Source organism: Schistocerca nitens, chromosome 11 (genome assembly GCF_023898315.1).
Source record: "Schistocerca nitens isolate TAMUIC-IGC-003100 chromosome 11, iqSchNite1.1, whole genome shotgun sequence".
NCBI classification, from domain to species: Eukaryota; Metazoa; Arthropoda; class Insecta; order Orthoptera; family Acrididae; genus Schistocerca; species Schistocerca nitens.
This window is the reverse complement of record NC_064624.1, coordinates 123040925-123054290: the sequence shown is the minus strand read 5'-3', so window position 1 is coordinate 123054290 and position 13366 is coordinate 123040925. Positions and strand designations below refer to the sequence as shown.

Genomic DNA, 13366 nt, shown 5'->3' with positions numbered 1-13366 from the left:
AAACTTTGAGGTTCGCCGATGACATTGTAATTCTATCAGAGACAGCAAAGGACTTGGAAGAGCAGTTGAACGGAATGGACAGTGTCTTGAAAGAAGGATATAAGATGAACAACAAAAGCAAAACGAGGATAATGGAATGTAGTCGAATTAAGTCGGGTGATGCTGAAGGAATTGGATTAGGAAATGAGACACTTGAAGTGAAGGAGTTTTGCTACTTGAGGAGCAAAATAACTAATGATGGTCGAAGTAGAGAGGATATAAAATGTAGACTGGCAATGGCAAGGAAAGGAAAGCGATTCTTAAGAAGAGGAATTCGTTAACATCGAGTAGAGATTTAAGTGTCAGGAAGTCGTTTCTGAAAGTATGTGTGTGGAGTGTAGCCATGTATGGAAGTGAAACGTGGACGATTAATAGTTTGCACAAGAAGAGAATAGAAGCTTTCGAAATGTGGTGCTACAGAAGAATGCTGAAGATTAGATGGGAATATCACGTAACTAATGAGATACTGCATAGAAATGGGGAGGAGTTTGTGGCAAAACGTAAAGGAGGGATCGGTCGGTAGGACATGTTCTGAGGCATTAAGTGATCAATTTGGTACTGGAGAGCAGCGTGGAGGGTAAAAATCGTAGAGGGAGACCAAGAGAGGAATACACTAAGCAGATTCAGAAGGATGCAGGCTGCAGTAGGTACTGGGAGATGATGAAGCTTGCACAGGATAGAGTAGCATGGAGAGCTGCATCAAACCAGTCTCATGACTGATGACCACAACAACCGTTGCAATATCTGGTCGGGTAGCCATCTGTTTAATCACTTCTTTCAAACGCTGCGGCACACTGCAAATGATCTTTTAGTCCGCATGTAGAGGGTCCCATTCTTTTAATCGACGTTCCTAAGTTTTTTTGGACGATACTGATCTTTTTCTAATACGTCACTCCAGTTCTCACCACACCCACTCAATGGGGTTGAGATCTGGTGACTGAGGCGGTGGTTGTAATATTTTTGGGGCAATTGCACAACAAATATTCCTGCACCAAGCGAGCCATATGTTTCGGATCATTGTCCTGGTAAAACTTTAACGTCTTTCGTATCCCCACGGTTTCAGCACTTTTCCGTGGATTGTTCTTTAATATGTTCAAATTGACATTTCTCAATAGTACTCTGAACAATTCGCCCGGTCCAAATATCCGTGTACAACCTCAGACAAGAACGCTGCCACCTCCATCCTTTACAGTCGGTTTAATATTTGTGACTAAATTCTTCGTTCTTCCGCCACTCCATGCTTCGTCCATTCGACCCCAAAACGTTAAATTTGCTTCCGTCGGCAAAAATGACGTTCCACCATATTTAATCGTTCGCAGTGAACTCCCTGGCAAAGTACAATTTCTTCTTTCGTTTCTCTTCATTCACATACGGTTTCTTCCTGGCCACGCTTCCATTGCGACCACTTTCATTCGATGCTCTGCGAGTCGTTGGAGAACGTACCTCCTTGTCTGTCTCGTTTAGCAGCTCACGTGCTAATCTGGGTGCACTGTGTGTAGGGTCCTTAATTTCCCGTGTTAGCTGCCTTTTGTCACTTTTCTGGCCCTTCTGCGGTATAGAGTCTATACGGTCCTCATTTTTTAATCGTCAGACATCAACCAGCGTTTTCTTATGTTGAGCGTGTCAGCAATTTGTCTATATTATTTACCTTTCCTGTTGTGAAAAATGAAAAATTGTCGTAGCTCAAAACTAGTTTTAGCTTTGTGGCATCGTACCAACCGCCTGGACACTCTACCGCGCTTGTAAACACACACTGCCCACCCTGTAAGTATTTACCCCGGTGTGAACGGTGAAAACAAGTGCGGCACTGCCATCTGCCCGGATATTAAAGTAGCGTGACCATTGAGGAGTGCTTTAATTCAATCGTATTATTTCACATTTGGAATACGTTGTGTAATCATCATTCATACTACTATATACTAGGCATCTACCTTCATGTAATACGTGGAGATATAGCCCCGAGTCTGACAGGCGTCTAAGGTGTCCGCTAGAGTTTCATGAAGAGTCTGCTTGTTACTGCACTTTCCCACAGTTTGAGACAGAACGACCAACCAGATGGGGCGCCGCCACACTGGGATATGGAAGTGCGGAATTTTTAAATCAAAAAAATTCCTGAACGATGGATCGGTCGCATTGGATCCAATGATTCAGCTTTATAATACTGGCCTCCAAAGTCACTAGAGATAAAGTGATTATTTCTTATGGGGTTTATAAGAAACCATGTGCTTCAGTTACCAACAATTGTAAGTAGGCTGTTTAGGTTTTTATGTTGGTAAAGTCACATAGCGCTCTGTATGAAGATCACTTTTCGCTTGTGTGGTGTTGGGCAGTTGGATGTTAACAGCACGTAGCGTTGCGCAGTTGGGAGGTTCCTGGACGTGTGTCCGCCAGAAAAAGGAAATTTTTAAAGATGGTTGTCGTAACACTTAAGGTAAATAGATTGTTCTCTATCAAAATCTTTCATTTGCTAACTATGCCTATCAGTAGTTAGTGACTTCCGTAGTTAGAACCTTATTTAGCTAGCAGGATTGGCACTCGCTGTATTTCAGGAGTTCGAGTCACTAAGATGTTTGTGAGGCAAGTGATTCATGCAAGGTATAGGTTATTGTTAGTCACGACCATTCTTTTGTAGGGATTATTGAAAGATTGCGTTGCGCTAAAATATTGTGTGTCAGTTTAGTGATCAGAATAAGTAAAGAGAAAACTGGTTGAATACGTTTAGTTTTGCTAAGCTGTTTGAAAATTAAATAACGTCGAAGTTGGCCAGCACAGACATTCATAATTTTTCTAAGGGGCCGTTTCACAATGAGTGGACTGAGACATCGCATAACAGCAGCTGTTGAAGCTGTAACTCTAGACATGCTCATTGCAGTGTTTGAACAATTTTAATACCGCATTGACGTATTCCGTGCGTGTGAAGGGGGCACACTGAACACCTGTGAGAAGGTAACAAACACAGTTTCCCTTTCACAAAAACAAAAAAGTTTCCCTTTCACAAAAGCAAAAAAGTTTCCCTTTCACAAAAGCAAAAAAGTTTCCCTTTCACAAAAGCAAAAAAGTTTCCCTTTCACAAAAGCAAAAAAGTTTCCCTTTCACAAAAGCAAAAAAGTTTCCCTTTCACAAAAGCAAAAAGTTAATTGTAATGTTTATTAGTTTCTGGGATATAGACGTGCCAAATTGGATGATTCTTTTTATACAGCTTTTACAATAAGACCAAGTGCCATAATAAAGAGCTTTAAAGTATTGCGCGAAATGAGATTAAACGCCAAGCTCAATGTCCTGACCGACTCCTCACCGCACTGCACAACGCCCTAAGCATAGACACTGCAGAAGGTGTCTATCTTTTACTGTACGCGCCGTTTAAGAAGTCTTTTTTTCGAAATTGCATCCCTAAGGGAGAGAAAAGGGATAAGGGTTTTTTGAAAAAATTACCTATTAAGGAAATTGTGAAAGCTAGGCCTACGACAACTAGCATTTGGTTTTTGTGTCGGAAAGAAATGAGTAGTACGCTTGAAATTCAACCTTTAAGGAGGTAAATTAGTGGGTGAAATCTCTTTAAAAATTATTTCCGAAGAACTATGAAGGATTTTCTAGGCTACATTTATGGCAACTGGTATTTGAATTCTCAGTCAGAAGTAAACAAAATACATGTTTAGGAAATTCAACCCTCATGGAAGTGCAATTTAGGACGAAAATTTGAGCAAATGTTTACACTAAACTTTGAAGCTAAATCCATGAAATCTGGTGTTTCACGTCTTTGTTAGCTATAAAGAAGTATTTGTTGGAGGATGAAAGTTGCTGTGTACATATCTCCACAAGAACGCAAATGGTATGACTAAAAAACTGACTGCAGCTACGAGAATCGCTTTTAGGCCAGTATATTCGGAAAGGCCATACTTTTATGGTTTAATCAACGTGAGAAGTTTAGGTGTTGCAATTTGCGAACACGCAAATTCAATTAAATACAAGCAAAATTCGCTGCAGCCCATACAGTCTACGCGAGCGAAGCAGCGCATGCTAAGCTAGTAACGTATGAAAGTTTAACTGCCAGAAGCGACAATGTAGTACCAAATACCATCAACAGCTACTGCTGTCAGCATATGGAAGTACGTTCCGAGCGCATACTTCTGTTAGATAAAATGGCGGAGGCAGCATATGCCAAACATTTTGAGTGGAAAGTAAATTCAAGGTGGTGGTACTGTGGAAACAATGAGGACGAAACTGAAAATGAACAATGAACACTCAAAGTATTCGCGCCAAGGTAAGTCGCGCCACAAGAGGTAAGTCATTAATCGGAAACATACGCCATACGCGGACAAAGTTTCTTTATTTATCAAATGTTTTATTCCGTTAAGATGTAAATGAAAGGATACTGCGTTCACGATAAATAAAGGTATTTATCGTCACTAACATGAATGCATCTGATTTCTTATATTTGAAGAATGCATCACATTCCAGTACCTCCAACACAGCATATCTAAACATATCCAAACTACAGCAGCTATGATTACACAACATAAGCCTACGACCTGGAGAAGCTTAAAATTGCGGCCTGGGAAGCTATTCCTATTTTGATAAAAGGAATACGAGACATTAAGAAAGTACAACTAGCTGCCCTTGATGCTACAAGCCAAATCCGAGAAGAGAAGCAATGTGTCAACTTTTGCATTACCTGACAAATGAAGACCGAATACAGTTTTACAAAAGCAGACAACTTTTACCTCCGTTTTGCTGACTATCAAACTATGGCACAGAGCCTTTCACTGAATTTCCAGTTTGAGTAAGTTTTCCATACCATTACAATGCAACGTTTGGAATTTCCTTTCTAAACTAGATCCCGACTACGCCTAACTTTAAAATAAAACAATAGTGCAATTATGACAAATTACTTCGTATACTTAAAACTTTCTTCATATCCATGATTTTGGCACTCAGCCTTTTATTTCAAGTTTTCAGTTTGCGAAACATTCTGCCTTATAGAATTTACTGTTTCTTTTACTTTAAACGAACCTTTTGTGCTACCGGTAAGTTATTTTTTATTTTTTCAGTATGAAAATCATAAGTTACAATCGCATTTCAATCTCCATTTATTTATATACATACGAAGGGGAGATAATTAGGCACCCACCAACTTTACGTTGGGTTACACAGGCTATGTAGCCAATGTCACGTGACCTATCTGATACACAAAATATTTTATGTTTTTGTTGTGGCAGAAATTAGTCCTACAAAACATTTGTTTTTATACCGATTAGCACATTTTAAGTGATCATTCCTGTTAAGATCAGTCCGCACACTTAATATTCTATATATTAGCTACTGTTTCCGCATTCGAGGTTGGTTAATTGGGTCAGCCACTGAACAATGACTGTTCAAGTATTTAGGAGACGTACGATTTCTAAGTGACTCGCTTCTGACCTCCATCGCACGGCTATTGAAGGGTGCAACACCAAAATTCGTGTTTTCATACCGTTTCACAAAAAATAAGTGTTTTCACCCCTTACACTCAAAGTATTTGTATGGAGTGTAGCCATGTATGGAAGTGAAACATGGACAATAACTAGTTTGGACAAGAAGAGAATAGCTTTCGAAATGTGGTGCTACTGAAGAATGCTGAAGATAAGGTGGGTAGATCACGTAACTAATGAGGAGGTATTGAATAGGATTGGGGAGAAGAGAAGTTTGTGGCACAACTTGACTAGAAGAAGGGATCGGTTGGTAGGACATGTTTTGAGGCATCAAGGGATCACAAATTTAGCATTGGAGGGCAGCGTGGAGGGTAAAAATCGTAGAGGGAGACCAATAGATGAATACACTAAGCAGATTCAGAAGGATGTAGGCTGCAGTAGGTACTGGGAGATGAAGATTGCACAGGATAGAGTAGCATGGAGAGCTGCATCAAACCAGGCTCAGGACTGAAGACCACAACAACAACATTCACTTTAGCTCTGACGATGCAGTCCGTTTACTATAATCCGTTTATCACAACAATAATCCTGATGTAAACAAACACAAACACGACAATTGGTCAGAATCCGTAGAAAACGTATACTGGTGTTGGTTGTTACGCTCTGACGTAGGTCCGACTTACACATTGTCTTATTACGTTACGTTAAATGAAACTTAGACATTATAAAGTATTAACAGCCATTAATGTTCTTAATTACGCTTTCGGTTATATAGCTTTTATTTCAAAAATCATGTACAGTCACAGCCTTCGGACTGCTTAGCTCTGATTGTCGCGCTGTTAATACGTAGTATTAACGTAACTGAGGTTGCTTCCTCTTCCGTAGCGGAACAGGCGTGTGGAACAGGGTTAAAAAGAACCGAGAAATAGTTTGTTCTTAATGTGTCGTAAATTTACAGAGAATCTGCTTTGAAATTTTCCGAGGGACTGTATTACATACAGTTGCAACGCTAATGCAAGCTAATGTACAGCGGAGTCGGTAGCGAAATAGCTTTGTGATTTATTGCAGCACATGGTTCGCTGGTTCAATTCTCGTCAGAATTTTTTTCTCGTTCAATATGAATTACCTACATCTCGCAATCATAAAATTCATTTTTATGAATAATGCCCATCATTTTTAATTACATAGCGCACGCTGAAGTCCTTTCATTTCAAATATAAATTCTTAATCACATTTCATGAAAGCCTGTTAAAGGTTGCTTAAAGTAAGAAAATTTTAGGGCAAAAATGAAGAACTAGATACTCGTTATTTGGCCTATGCCCATTGTTTTATACGCCAGATGCGTCGTAGAAACATGAAAACCAATTATTTTCGCAGCATCCAGAACACCATACAAATGCTGCACTTTTGCATTTGCCATTGTACCATTCCAATATGAACCCAATAGAACTGATATGGAGCCAAGTTAATGGATTTGGCCCGAGAAATCACAAGACTTAAGCTCCCAGAGGTGCTGAAACTAACGCACACAGCTTTTTCACACGTCACTGTCTAACGCTGGCGGGATATACAGTACAATGCAGGTCATAAAACGAGGAGAAAATGCGGCGCCCGGGAGGCTTCGTGCATTCCGTTCTTTTATCCGCTCGTTATCAACGTAGCAGATGACAGTTCCAGTGCTGAAATGTATTTCTCGTATTCGGATACGAAGAAGCTAAGGGATTACCAGACGAGTGGCTTCAGTATTCAATAGTACGGAAGAATACCTGCAGTATGCTTTCGCATCACACTCAGGTCGGTCTGATGAAAATTCCTAACTTAGGCACTGGCTAATTTCTCTCCTGTTTGTGCTCCATGTCTAGTGAGAACGAGAGCATTTTATGCTTTTCGCCTGGTCACCTAAGAAGCGCGCGCGAGTGCTGGAGTTTTGCCAAACACTACTTCATTCTCTCTAAAAATTAGATGACATTCGAAGCTTTTTTTGTGGTTTTAGGGCGCACAACTTCAACGGTCATTAGCGCCCAGACTACGTTAGGAATGCACCGCGAGGCACAAGTTTAAAACAGCAACTAAAAGGGAAAACACGATAAAAGATCGACAGGCATAGGATTAAAAAACAGCATAATCAAATGTCCTTAGACAGGTTGGTCAATTTGATAAAACGAAGAACGCGAGCAGCTGCTCCTGGGTCATCCGCTAAAATGGTATCTAGAATACATGGCAGGCCAAGATCAAGACTCAGTGTAGTAAAATCCGGACCGTCAGCAAGTGCCCACATGGGCAGAAGGACGCCGGCGCAGCCGTCAGCAGATGGCGATGGCTGAACCGGCAGTGTCCAATTCGTAACCGGGCCAAAACTACCTCCTCCCGCCGAGAGGGGCGTGAGGACGTCCAAGCCGCGGGAAGAGGTTTCAAGGCCCGAAGCTTGTTGTCCGTAAGTGCAGCCCAATCGGCATGCCACAGCGATAAAATGCGCCGACAAATTACCCTGCTACAATCCGACGAAGGGACAGAACAAGAAGCTGTCCGAGGCTGGAGGACCGCAGCCTTGGCCGCGGCATCTGCAGCTTCGTTCCCAGGGATACCGACATGGCCAGGAACCCACAAAGCTAACCGGAGAACCGTCGTCCACCAGCTGCTGAAGAGAGCGTTCGATCCGGTGCACGAAAGGGTGAACCGGATACGGATCACCGAGGCTCTGGATGGCGCTCAGGGAATCGGAGCAGATGACATAAGCAGAATGTCGGTGGCGGCAGATGTAAAGAACAGCCTGGTAGAAGGCAAAGAGCTCAGCTGTGAAGACCGAACAACGGCCATGGAGCCGGTATTTGAAACTTTATGCCCCGACAATAAAAGAACAACCGACCCCGTCCTTGGTCTTAGAGCCATCTGTATAAATGAACGTCATATTAATGAACTTTGAACGAAGTTCGACAAAACGGGAGTGGTATACCGAACCGGGGGTAACCTCCTTTGGGAGCGAGCTGAGGTCAAGGTGAACGCGAACCTGAGCCTGGAGCCAAGGTGGCGTGTGGCTCTCGCCCACTCGAAAGGTTGCAGGGGGTGAAAAATCAAGGTGTTGAAGGAGGCGACGGAAGCGAACTCCAGGGGATAGCAGGGCAGAGACATACAACCCGTATTGACGGTCGAGAGAGTCGTCAAAAAAGGAACGATAAGACGGGTGGTCGGGCATTGACAGTAGCCGACAGGCATACCGACAAAGCAGTATATCGCGCCGGTAGGGCAGTGGCAATTCACCGGCTTCAGCATGAAGACTCTCGACGGGACTAGTATAAAATGCTCCGATCGCAAGACGTAAACCCCGATGTTGTATGGAGTTGAGGCGGCGTAAGATGGACGGCCGTGCAGAGGAGTATACGAAGCTCCCATAATCCAGCTTGGAGCGGACGATCGACCGATATAGGCGAAGTAGGACGGTTCGATCCGCTCCCCACGACATACCACTGAGAACACGGAGGACATTTAGTGAACGGGTACGACGGGCAGCCAAATAAGACATGTGGAGACCAGCTAATTTCCTGTCAAATGTAAGACCTAAAAATTTTGTTGTCTCCAGTATTGTTTCTTTGCCCGTCTCTTTACGTCCGAACTGCAACTGCTCCATGATTGCAGGGTAGTTGGACCGCTGGTTGGCCAGTGCTAACCAAGTCTAAGGCCGGTATTACACTATCAAATTTCTTTGTCAAAGATTTGATCAAAGATGTGATCAAATATTCCGTCAAATATATTTGACAAAGATCTTGGACGTAGCGCTACAAGGGGTATTACACTGTCATCAAATTTTTCGTCAAAGTTCAAGATGGCTGACAACAACTTGTTATTAACCGCAGCAGTTGTACGTACCCCAATTGCATTGTGTGCACATGCGGAAAAGAAGTGGGGGAAAAAATGGAACCATACATACGAGGTTGACAGTCTTAGAAGTCCTGGGATTACAACTTGATAATAAATTCAGTTGGGAGCAGCACACCACAGAACTGCAGAAAGGCCTTAACAAATCTGTATTTGCAATTACGAGTGTTAGCAGACACAGGCAACATAAAAATGAAAAAGCTTGCATACTCTGCCTACTTTCTTTCATTCCATAATGTCATATGCGATAATATTTTGGGATAAATCTTGAAGTCAAACAAAAGTTAGAGTCCAAAAGCGTGTAATATGTATTATTTGTGGAGTAAATTCACGGACCTCCTGCAGAAACCTCTTCAAAGAACTGGGTATACTAACTACTGCCTCTCAGTATATTTACTTCTTAATGAAATTTGTCGTAAATAATATATCTCTTTTTCCAACAAACAACTCAGTTCATACATACAATACCAGGAACAAAAATGATCTGCACAAGGACTTAAAAGCACTTACTTTGGTTCAAAAAGGGGTCCACTACTCAGGAACACTCATCTTCAATAATTTGCCAGCAAACATAAAAAATTTCGTTAGAAATAGAGATCGGTTTAAAAGGAGCCTGAAAGACTTACTACTGGCCAACTCCTACTCCATTGGCGAAATTTTTAATAGAAACAAATGGTGTATTTATTCATACTATTAGTATTGTTATTTCAGCTTAGAAAAAAAATTGACATGTTCCACATCCACGAGGATCTCCTCAGCACGGATCTATGGAACGAAAAACTAATCTAATCTGGGTGAAGCCGTGGGATTTACGACGACACGATGAAAGCATTCAACAAAACTTGTTCGTGAGCTTGGAGTGCAAGACGTCAAGTCGTACATCAATTACCTAAGAATGGATGAGCATACATTTCTGTATGTGCTCAATGAAGTGTATCCTCGTATCACAAAGGACAATATTCACTTAAGAACTGCTACATCTTCAGAAGACAGGCTCACTGTAACACTCCGATTCCTTGCTACAGGAGAGGGTTAGGTTAGGTCAAGTCAGGTCTCCAATCTTATTAATCTATTTTTGTATTCAGGGTGCCTCACGTTGTAAACCGCCTCATCACCTTCATACATCTCTTAATTTTGTAGTTGTCGGCACACACCAATTGTATTTACCGGCAATGTTTATAAAAACACTACAGACGACAGAATGCTGCAGCAATGCTAGCGCTCCATGTGGTAACATGTCACGTTGCAGTGAACAGAAGACAAGCGATTTCTTTGATCAAATCTACAGCAAGGCCCTAGATTTGATCAAATATTGGACGACATTTGACAAAGTCCCTATTACACTATCAAATATCTTTGACAAAGATATTGGACAAAGAAATTTGATAGTGTAATACCGGCCTAATGGGACGGTGAAGCTGTTGTCCCGCACATTATCGCTCGATCTATATACGCGCAACAGCACAAAACGTGTCCTTTATGATCTTACTTCACTGTACTGGTCACAACTTGGGTTCCACTTCACGCGAAACGAAATCCAATGAGATTCAAACAAACGCGGAAGAATACATGACGTAGTGTTTACACCAGGTTTATTCTCATAATGAACAGAGTATGGCGCTGATTAAACACACAATCGCGACAGCTGTTTCATTGCGCCACGCGGCAGATCTGGACGAATGCAGTCCTTAGGGATGCAACGTACAGGGCTATCATTAACGAAACCTGGGTGGTGGTTTGGGAGTATTTCAATATTTTACTAAACTGTCATCCAGTGAGTTTCAGGTTGCGTATCTAACGGTTTCCTCTGGCAAAAAATGAGTATTTCATACAATTACTCATCGAATTTTGTAATTTAAAATAATGTCTTAGTCTACGAGTGAACTCAAAATGGAACCATTTCAATCATCCCAGGAGCGACACAAAGATTTACTGCAAAGTTTCTGTTTTCAGCCATTGTCAAATGCCCTCTTTGAAAAAAAAAAATTAAACAGAAGCAGCTCAATAAAAACACACATCTTAACTAATCTCAGATGTATCACATTTATTAAATTACAAATTTTCCCACTGTACTGGTCAACTAATGGTCGAAGTAGGGAGGAAAACTGTCTACTGGCAATGGCAACGACAGCGTTTCTGAAGAGAAATTTGTTAACATCGAGTATATACAGTATATATTTAAGCGTCAGGAAGTCTTTTCTGAAAGTATTCTTATGGAGTGTAGCCATGTATGGAAGTGAAATATGGACGTTGAACAGTTTAGATAAGAAGAGAATAGGAGCTTTTGAAAGAATGCTGACGATCAGATGAAGTAATGAGGTGGTACTGAATGAAATGTGGGAGAAGAGAGATTCATGGTATCCTTGGTAGGATATATTCTGCGGCATCAAGGGATCGCCAATTTTGTGCTAGACGGAAGTGGTAAGGGAGACGGAGGGATGAATTCCACCCCTAATACACACACACACACACACACACACACACACACACACACACACACACACACCTCAAAATTTTAACAGACAGATTGTTGTTTCAAACGAATTAATTCCTTGTGATCTATCAAAGCGTTGCAAACGCCTTGTACTAAGAGGCATCTCGATGGCAAGTGGCTTTGAATAGGTACTCAAAACTTCCACATGAATCACTACTAGCCAAAAACTGTAGTGCGATAGCCAATCTCGTTGCAAAATGACAGTCCATAAAAGTATCGTTCGTACCAATTTGCGGGCGAATTCCTTTTAAACGGTTCGTTCAAAAGAGTGTTCTAGCATTCTGGAAAAGCTATGTATCCAGCATCGGATACAGAGTTACACGTGTCGCAATTAGTTCTTTTACTTTAAAAAGAACACGTTCGCAAACCCCCATTCCTCTTTCCCATTAACTATTGTCCTGGTGAAGTGGAAATGGAAAAGAGCTGCACTCACTACCGCTCGCTTTCGTTAATTTCGCGACCGTAATGTGGCTCGTGTACACACTTTTGGTCCGAAAGGGAATTGCCACTGGGCAACAGTGTAAGCAATATGCTGTTTTGCTGGACTTCGTTAACCTACCTTAACGGAATAAAAATACTTTGAAACGACCTGTATATTCTGCCGCTATGTCTTACAAAAGTGTGTGTATAGTATGCTGGGTTTGATAATTCAAGCCGGGTTTCAAACTCCGAAATTTAGAAATGACTATTTGCCTATAAAACGTTACAAAACAATCATCACGTCGATGACGAGAGACGTAATTACTGCTACGTCCGAACTACCAGAAAGTCTACGGCTAACTGAGAAATTTTTGTACTCTCTTCGATGCCTACATCCATAGGCGAATGAGTTAACTCCACTTAAGATATTTTAAAGTAATGCCAGTTATTTATTACTAACCTCCACTACAGCCTCTCTAACGCTACTTCCGAGATAGCATAAGCATATTCTGCCGTGCCACGAAAACCATTTCACGAACCCGCACGTGCGCCAACGCCATCTATGGAGCACTATCCAGCAACTACCCGCCTACAGCGGAAGACAGTGCGCTCTGTCGTCGAGATTTGGTACTTGAACGTAATCTACCACGCGCAAGTCTTCAATTTGTTCTCACAAGGGAACCTCCCCATCGCACCCCCTTCAGATTTAGTTAAAAGTTGGCACAGTGGATAGGCCTTGAAAAACTGAACACAGATCAATCGAGAAAACAGGAAGAAGTTGTGTGGAACTATGAAAAAATAAACAAAATATACAAACTGAGTAGTCCAAGTGTAACATATCCAACATCTAGGACTACACAACACGAAGAGCGCCGTGGTTAGAGCGAGCAACTGCGAAACGAGAGGTCCTTGGTTCAAATCTTCCATCGAGTGAAATCTTTAATTTTTTATTTTCAGTTTATGTGACTTACGTTTTCATCACTTTTTGTGAGTGATTATCACATCCACAAGAAAACCTGAAGCGGGCAAGGTAGAAGAATCTTTTTACCCATTCGCCAAGTGTACAAGTTAGGTGGGTCGACAACATATTCCTGTCATGTGACGCACATGCCGTCACCAGTGTCGTATAGAA

The 13366-nt window shown here is 41.7% G+C and overlaps 1 protein-coding gene across 2 annotated transcripts in view; it reads right to left on the bottom strand.

Annotated features, from left to right (window-relative positions):
* The window catches only part of LOC126213295 (coiled-coil domain-containing protein 50), a 184551-nt gene that overhangs the window by 62138 nt on the left and 109047 nt on the right, over positions 1–13366 (bottom strand). The window lies entirely within an intron of this gene.